Source organism: Octopus bimaculoides, chromosome 4, assembly GCF_046866305.1.
Source record: "Octopus bimaculoides isolate indiv1 chromosome 4, ASM4686630v1, whole genome shotgun sequence".
Lineage (NCBI taxonomy): Eukaryota > Metazoa > Mollusca > Cephalopoda > Octopoda > Octopodidae > Octopus > Octopus bimaculoides.
Window position 1 is genome coordinate 14,635,406 of NC_142931.1, and position 10,166 is coordinate 14,645,571.

A 10,166-nucleotide genomic window follows, 5' to 3' on the forward strand; every position below is an offset into this window, starting at 1 on the left:
AAAATAGACTTAATTGTGTATCGACGATTTCGCGATTACTAGAATGAATCTAGACTTCGTTCATCAGCACAATATTGTCCTAAAAATATATAAAAAAATAGGTACTAAATGTGGTTATTTTGAGAAGTCCACTGTGTGGCGTTATTATTTTTCTATAATAATGCCCTTTATATAAATATAAACGAATAATTATATTCTTGGGAATAGAAATTTCCCTAATGAATTGTTTTACACACTGGCTTCTTGATAAAATTCTTGTAAAAGAGTTTTATCCTTTTTTTAACTTATTTATCAAATTTATACACGGAATACATTCAATGTTGAATTTTTTATTCCTGTCTCCACATGGGTACCCCAAAAAACAACCCGGAAGTATTTTCCGCTTCTTTGATGAAGATATATACAGATAAACTTCATTCCCTTTACTCTGTCGGATACGTAGTTGTTCGGTTTTTGTGAGGTGAGAATTCTGTTTATTTATATATATTTTTAGGACAATATTGTGCTGATGAACGAAGTCTAGATTCATTCTAGTAATCGCGAAATCGTCGATACACAATTAAGTCTATTTTAAAAGTAAGTTGGTCATCTTCTGTTGGTTGTTTTTTCCTCGCATAGGTACTAAATGTGGTTATTTTGAGAAGTCCACTGTGTGGCGTTATTATTTTTCTATAATAATGCCCTCTCTCTCTCTATATATATATATATATAAGTCAGTAAATAGTGGGGTTGTGTTAACCGCACGTGGAGAAATAATATATATATATACATATATATCAGTTAATGGATCTAATTTAAGAATATTTCCATATCGAGGACAAATATTTGATAGTTTTTAAAACGCCATGGATTAAATGATAAAAGTGTTCATGTTTTTAAATTGTAGGTATCATCCCACTGCTTATTATAAAACTACTAGAACGTCACATGATCCTCTAAAGTAGCTAGTTGCATACAAATTCCAATCAATCGCTTTCGTTTGAACTATCTCTTTATTTTGAAACCCCTGTAAAGAATCAACCCTAAACTTCGTTCAAATCACTTGGCCCTAGAACGTCCCTTCACTAAGATTTTTTCCTGCACTTAATTTTTCTGAGATGCCAGTGACGTTAGTTCAATCTGAATTTAGACCTTTTTATAAGAGTTACGTTGGAGGGCCTGTAAACTTCACGAGTGCTGCTTCTCCTTTACATAAAGATATAACGATAATTTAATGCAGTTGGTGCTGAAGTGATCATTCAGCTGCATCATTATGTAAAACCTCTATTGGTAAAGGCATTTTGGAATATGTAAATGGTGACTTCTTTATAGAAAAAATATCCTTACTTTGACTTTCTTAAAATGTAAGGTGCCATTTGTTTTAACGGAAGGTTTAACTTTCAGTAAGGAACTAATATACAATTTCTATAATCAGTTGCTGAAAAAAATTATCAGCAAGTGATTTCTCTTCTTTATTTAATCCTGATGATATCACACATTAAGTTGTTGTAGTTGTACGATAAGAGAAGCCATTGTATTAGTTTATCAATAATATTCTTTTCTTACGTCGATTCTTGTTATAGATACTCATAATTCAATAAAATCTTTGGGAATGTCCTTACTGCCTCATATATTTTCAACTCCTTTTATTAAATGTAGATTCCAATTTGTTATTAGTTGTTACAGAATAAGCAACATTGAGACAATAAATTGTTGCGTATATTTTCAATATTAATAAGGTCTTACTCTAAGCTGTCACTATATGTACCACTGAAAATCTCCGAAAACAACTGTTTATTCCCTGATAAACCCATAACAATACCCGTACTATTACATAGTGGGTGGATAAGCTGACTTAGGTGGCCTCTCGAACAATCAGAAACAAAAGTCAAGATCTTCCCAGAATAATACAGAGTGAGCTTTAAAAACTTGCATTTAATAACGTAGCCTTAAATACATCAGATCTGCATAAACGGTTAAGATATACTGTAGATTTTTCTGCATGTTGACTGACCTAGGGCTAAAAGCAGCAACTGCAATTGCACACACATACGCCAACACGCACAAGCACGTGTGTTTATGGCTGAATGTTGACGAGCGTTATATTTCACAGATTCTTACTCATAGTAATATTAAATATAATTGAAGTTGAGCGATTTAAAGTAATACACAGAAGCAGTTAAATATAGCAGGGAAAATACCCAAAGTTTTGTAATCTCAAGAAGGTAAATATGAATTGACATCGCAAGATTGTTCTAAGAGATGTTTGTCGATATGTGTATATGTATGTGTCTGTGTGTGCATAAATAAACATGCATATATATATATATATATATATATATATATAATATAATATAGGAAAAATTCTTTATAAGAATTTATCAAGTAGTCAGCGTGAAAAAACCTCATAATGAAAAGATAACGAAAAATTTCGTAATGACAAGATTCATCGTTTCTCCATAGATATATTTAAATATATATAAAGGGCATTAACTGTGTATTAATACCTCACGCTATCGAGGGACTAAATAAGTCAAAAAACTACCAAAAATAAGTAACATATTGACTTATTTACTCCCTCGATAGCGTGAGGTATTAATACACAGTTAATGCCCTTTATATATATTTATATATATATATATATATATATATATATATATATATATATATATATATATATATATATAAAGAGAGACACTCACACACACAGAACCAGAGAGAGAGAGAGAAAGAAAAGATAAGACAAATGAGTTGAGAGAATAAATGCTTACTGGTCTATATTTTAGAGACGAGGAAGTCTGTACATTATTTACAATGGATGGATATATGTCCTCATGTTTGTTGTTATCACAACGTTTCGGCTGATTTACTCTCCAGCCTTCATCAGGTGTTCTGGTGGAATTTTGAACCCAACCCTGGGTTATCATTCCTATGGTATTTTTTGGGGTCATATTATTTATTCAAAGCATTGCCTGGAATTAAATTCGCAGTCTTTGGATTACGAGCCCGCGCTCTCAACCATTACGCAATTTTCCCTGTGCGCATATAGTATAATGGTTGAGAGGGCGTGCTACCAACCCCGAGATTGCGAGCTCAGTTGCAGGCAGTGCATTGAATAAATAATAATTAGATTATATAAGACTGAGGTAACTTCTCTGGAAGTTATACAGAAATAAAAAATAGAAGTGTGCCATAATTATCATGTGAAATTGGTTGAACGATATTTCGGCATCTAGCATGCCGTCCACAGCTTCAAAAATTACATATCAGTCTACTTCAATTTTTGTTAAGATTACATAGGAATGAGGTGACTCCTCCAGACGTTATACAGAAATAAAAAATAGAAGAGTGCCATGGACCGGCGCCCCGTCCAGGTGGGGAACCTATGAAAGCGAGAAACCGGCCCTTATGAGCCAAGCATGGCTCGAGAAGGAACAAACAAACAACAACAGCAAACAACATACTATTTGTGACAGAAACTCGGGTATAAACAATGCTTTCATTTCGAGTTTTTACACAGGTCTAACTCTTTAGCATTCGGATTACTCTGTGAAATGCTTATTTGTTCACGTTGATTTGAATTAGTCAAGCATAATCTTGTAGCTTTGAGATTACAATGACGTGATTGTGTATTTTTAGAATGCTATTGCAGAGTAAATATGAGAGGCTATATCTGGCCAGTTTGATAATAGAACAGGTAAATTATTTTGGCCGGATATGGCCGGTTTAAATGCTAAAGGTTGAATGAATGTGTATTCAAATGATTGGATAACGTATACAAGCGGTATGTAGAAGTCGTATTTTACGAACGATCCCGTGTTTTGTTTTTTGTTTTATTTGCAGTTATCGAAGGAAGTGCGGTCGGCTTCTTTGATCTCACTCAGTCACTTTAAACAGTGTCAAAATAATTTCAATGCATCACAATTACTTGTATGCTGAAGAGCTTGAAGGCATGGCAAAATCAATGCCTTTGGTGTCTTCATTCACTCAATTATTCACTTTCTATTTGGTATCTGTTACATGTAATCGAATTTTTTTTATTTCTCTTATGTCGGGGAGTAAAGAACAAACAAACATTCACAATGAGGCAGAGAGGCGAGATTCTACTGAATCTGGATCTCGGTGAATGACCTCAGAGTTTGCAGATGAGTACAGCATTTTATTGATTGAAATGCACAAAATATCTGTAAACATCTCTGTTTTTACATAATTATGTACAATATGCCTGCCTTTGTTTACGATCAAATCAGGTATTTTAACAGTCAATTATCCGAACTGAACAGCCTCTGATCGTATCTTTTCGATAAACGGGATCTAACTTCATTTTTGAATTAATTCCAGTATTCTGTGCATACATAATTGTATACATACATGCGTATTCGTGTTTCTATAAATATATGTGTGAGTGAGCGTCTAAGTATATATATACACACAGACACACACCCATATATATACGTATGCTTCTATGTATAAATATTTGTATACACACAAATGCATACATACATACCTAGGTATATATATATATATATATATATATATATATATATATGTATATATATATAGATATATATATATACATTAGTATGTCTGTACGTATCTATGTATGCTTCTACATAGGTATATATATATATATATATATATATATATATATATATATATATATATATACATATGCATGAGTATGTGAGTATACATATATACATACATAGAAACATGCGTATATATATATTTATATGTTTGTGCGTATACATACATACACACATACAGACACACATATATGTATGTGTGCATATTTATGTATTTATAATTAATGAATATGCGTGTACGAGCGTATGTATATGGATATGTGTATATTTATGCATGTATGCAAATATACGGTGTCAATATCTCATATATATTTCCATGTTGAAGGAAACACAAACATTGCGCCCCTTCTATTTTATATGTTGGTGTACATTCAAACGTGACACGTATCTGAACCTGAACGAAGTTTTTATGCAATATGGATCTTTGTCTGATATTACTTTGGTCTCTTAGAAACAGGCTCATAATACTACTACTACTAATGATAATACTAATTCTATTTTTATAATAAATACAAGTTTATAGCTGGTTAGGTGCAAGTGTTTGTGCGTGTTCGTATTTTTATGCATACCAAGTCACGAGATTTATATGAAAGTTATGGAAACGAAATATCTTTCTCCATCTTTTAAATATATTTACAACGCAAATCTTATTTACGCTTTACATCTCGTGCATTTTATGTTTTCGAGAATTCCCACTGTCATGTACTTATCCAAGATGTATATATAAATATATATTGGAAATGGAAGCATTAATGCACGAAGAGAAAAGCTATCTGAGCTATTTTATATAATAGAATTTCGAAAATAGTTTTTTTTTTTCTGAAAAATATATCAGCATACAGATTCAAGGTTACGAACCAAAAGCATAAAATAAAACTAGAAACGTTAATTGTAAAAATGGAAGCTAAATGAAAATAATTATTAAGGAAAGAAATATACACCGCGTAGAGTGAAAAAATAAAAGACACAAGTTTCTTATGCTGAATATGGTTCCATGTACAGAGAGGTTTTCGTGTAAACGTGTTGTAAGAAAACATAATGGTAAGGAGCAATTTATTACGGATGAATTAAATGCAATGGAGAAAAAAAATTATGAGTTGCTCGCAAACAAAATTCCATAGTAATTAGCCAACAATATGAAGTTGAGTGCACTGAAAGGAAATACGGCACAGGAAAAGCTGTTGGCAGAATATGGAGGAAAGAAAAGGATTATGGAATTCCTTAGGGGAAGTATTCGTAAGGGGGTAAGAAAAAGCGTGAAATGTAAGCGTGATAAGCTCAAAGTAGACTGGTAATGATACACAGTGATATGAAGGATGCCTTTTAATGAAACAAATAATTTTAATTGGGTTATGCCATATTGGGAAAAAAGTTGATTAATTTCACTGCATTATTTTACACATCCATAAACAAACAATACCCTTCTGGATATGGTGTTTTCAATAATGAATTCATCGCCAAATATTACAAAGCGTAGTTAAATGAATTTGACAAAATACGATAAGCAATATTAATTTCTATACGTAAGTAAAAGCTTACACCGGAAAAAAATACGAAGACAATAACTACGGTTAAATGTTTCTTTTAAACAACAAACATTAAAAATTCTGACTTTTGCATTAAAGAAACAAGACCAATTTAAGATACAAGTTTGCTTCCTTTAATGCATACCAACGCTCTATCATTTCAAGCTGTTGAACATATATGGTAATGATATTATTATTATATATCATATAAAGGCAGTGAGATAACAAAAATCGTTAGCTCACCGGGCGAAATACTGTCTGCCGACATGTTTTGAGTTCGAGTTTTGCCGAGGTTAACTTTGCCTTTCATCCTTTCAGGGTCGATAAATTAAGTACCAGTCAAGTACTGAGATCGATGCAATCAACAATTTTTCTTGTCTCAAAATTTGCCCTTTCCTCAAAATTTGAAACTATCATTATATATCATGTAAAATAAGCAGGTTTAATCTCTAAGAAGGCATCGAATAAGCCATTAATTTTACTTTATTTTAAAATTTTTCACGGTAAATGCAAAATCTTTTAACGATACTTTTTATTATATATATATATATATATATATATATATATATATATATGTGTGTGTGTGTGTGTGTGTGTGTGTGTGTGTGTGTGTGTGTGTGTGTGTGTGTGTGTGTGTGTGTGTATATACATATAAAACACAAAATAGGACAAGAACGCAAAACATCCGGACAGTTAGGTGATACAAAAAAGGGACAACAAAACATCCAGATAGACAATACAGAGAAAATAAGGACGATTCATCATTCGGAGTTTTCTTTCCTCAGTCGAGTTCCAGATTATCTTTGCAATTTCGGCTGATTATACTTGAGATTGCTCCAATCTGGCCAGCCCCAAGGAAAAACTAAGCTAAGAGCATTAGATTCCTTGGAGGAAAGCAGCGAATGTATTCGAAAACAAAGACGGAAAAGAACGGACAATGTTATACAAATACAATAAAAATATCAGGGCATAACAACAGATGTCATTCGACTAAGGACGAATTAAATTAAGCTGGCATGTGTGGGAATAAGACCTTACGGGAGGATACAAGGTTTCATAGGCACTGGGAGGAATATCGATGCTGCACGCACAACGGCCGGGCAAGAAAGAAGGAACAGGCTTGGCCGAACGCCAATCACGTGGGAAGCGAAGAGAGAGAGGTAGAGGTAGAGGGACAGAAGAATTAAGGTGGGGGGAGAAAAAATGACAGGGACACAGTGACTTGAAAAGTGACACATCAAAGAATTAAATACAAACAGAAACACGTATCATACTTCAGTTTATTTTGACATGTCCCGTGTCATTTTGAACAATAATGTGTTAATGTTCATTGTAATTACAGATATTTTATTAAGGTTATTCATATTAGAATACAATACGCGACGAGTTTAACGAGTACTGAAAATATTGTTCTTTGATTTCTCTTTTACGTTCTACCATACATTTTGAATTTAATTAAACTAAGAAGTGAAGTGTATGCAATGTGGATCAACACGTTTGATATTGTCTAGATTTTACTACTACAACATGTTCTTTTTAACTCAATTTACGCACTTGAAACTGCAGCTGTTTAAAATAGTGTAATATATATATATATATATATATATATATATATATATATATATATATATATATATGCGAGTAAAAATAAATACAAAAAAGGTGGATTTTTTTGTATGATTGTGTATAGAGGAATATATTATTTTGCTTAAAAGAGTTCCAACACTGTCTGTTTTTTATGTTTTATTTATATTCCTGCAGAACTAATGTGGGGTATAGAATATGGAATATACAATATATAATATGATATACAATATACAATATAAAATAAAATAACATAAAAATGGATGGCACCATGAAAGAAAGTATTGAATGTAGATGAAATATTGAGTGTTCAATATAAAGGGTCAAATATATAAATATATAAATATAAATATATATATATATAAAGGCGACTCGAGTTTCAGGGCTATTTCCCTTCGTCATGGCCGGTATGTCAGACTTTATAAATATATAATATTAGGGACAAAATCCATGATATATACATTTATTTATTATTATTATTGTTGTCTTTAGACCTGACGATTAGCTGTATTTTTTAATAGAATTTATTTTCGATAATTTTAATTGATTTTAATTGATTTAAATTTCCTTTCTATTTGAAAATTAATTGTGAAACACGTGTGTAGTCATTTTATTATCTTTATCTTATATCTACTTTGTATTATATTATACTCATTTATTGTGCTTTTAATTATTAATTTTTCTGTATGTGACAGTGGATTTTCATCGATGAATTCATGAAACTTGGTTCTTTTCCCTAAAACTATATATATATATATATATATATATATATATATATATATATATATATATATATCATATTTATAGTGTACATATAAACGTGTAACGCAACACCAGCTGTAAGAGTTTACATTCAGAAATGTCTCGAAGAGACTTGTGTGTTCGAGAAACACGAATTTCAAATGGAACGTCGTCACCAGATCGTCAAATACGGGGTTTCGACTTAATTTGATCTTGTCAGTAATGGAAACATTCAAAGCTATCAAGAGATTAGAAATGTATTCAGTCGTTTTAATGAGTAAAGTGACACATGATGTAACCAACAAATATTAAAGTCATACTGGATTGCTTTTATATTATGATTTTTGTCTCTTGTCATGAAGAAACAAATACTGATATCATTCGGTCAAAAACTGAATTTTATAATCCTTTAGTACAGAGATTCTTGTTTACATATAAAAATATATAGACTTTCGAATGGTATTTGAGGAGATTCGGTATATGTATAAGAATATACCGTAAACAAGTATATAAATTTGGAGACATGATGATGATGAAACAGAAATAGATTTATTATAAAACTGGATTCAATGCATAGAAAAACAATGCAAAAATGTTAGAAAAGGTTTAAATCATAGTGATTATAATTATAATTGAAAATAAAAAATTAAAACTAAGAATAAAAATAAAATTTAAAATTTAAGTTATGTGTTGTCATTCTCATCAGTGAGGAATCTTTTGAGGGACATCAAAAAAAGTTTAATAAAATGAAGTAAAATGAGATAAAAATAAAATAAAACAAAAATAAAATAAGATACAATAAGAGAACACAGTTTCGGCTAATTTTCATAATTATGATGAGTCCTTATTAGAAATCACCTTTTTTCTCTCTTTTTGGATCCCACAAAAAGTTTGAATTGTTCTTTTTGAACTAGACTTTCGAACATATATATTTTTATAATATAACTACAAGTACAATTAAACCTATTCTTTAAGAAATAATTGAACTTTATTAAAATTTACCATCTTGTACGCATGAGAATGCGTTACTTTTTGTGAAACGAATTTAAAAATGTTTTAATCTAATGACGGCTTAAATGTTTAATCTATTGGCGAGACTAAGATAACGTAAACAGGTTTTTAATATTAACAATGTCATAATCGAGACATTAATTATTTTATTATTCATGAGATAAGCACAGGTGTGGGTACATCACACATGATATCGTGATTAAATAAATTATCTAAGTTTCATTTATACTTTCCTCCATACAATTTAATTGTATCTTACACATCCATGTATACAGCCCACGCACAAGAATGCACGTAAACACGATGTGTATACACATGCGTGCGCGCGCGCGTGTGTGTGTCAAACAAGTATTAAGCAAGTGTCATCTGATATAGAATTCAGTAGGCTGGGTAGGATGGATAGAAACGTATATCAAAAATTAACAATCTATAGGCGCAGGAGTGGCTGTGTGGTAAGTAGCTTGCTTATCAACCACATGGTTCCGGGTTCAGTCCCACTCCGCGGCAAGTGTCTTCTACTATAGCCTCGGGCCGACCAAAGCCTTGTGAGTGGATTTGGTAGACGGAAACTGAAAGAAGCCTGTCGTATATATGTATATATGTGTATATATATATGTGTGTGTGTGTGTGTGTTTGTGTGTCTGTGTTTGTCGCCCCCAACATCGCTTGACAACCGATGTTGGTGTGTTTACGTCCCCTTAACCTAGCGGTTCGGCAAAAGAGACCGATAGAATAAGTA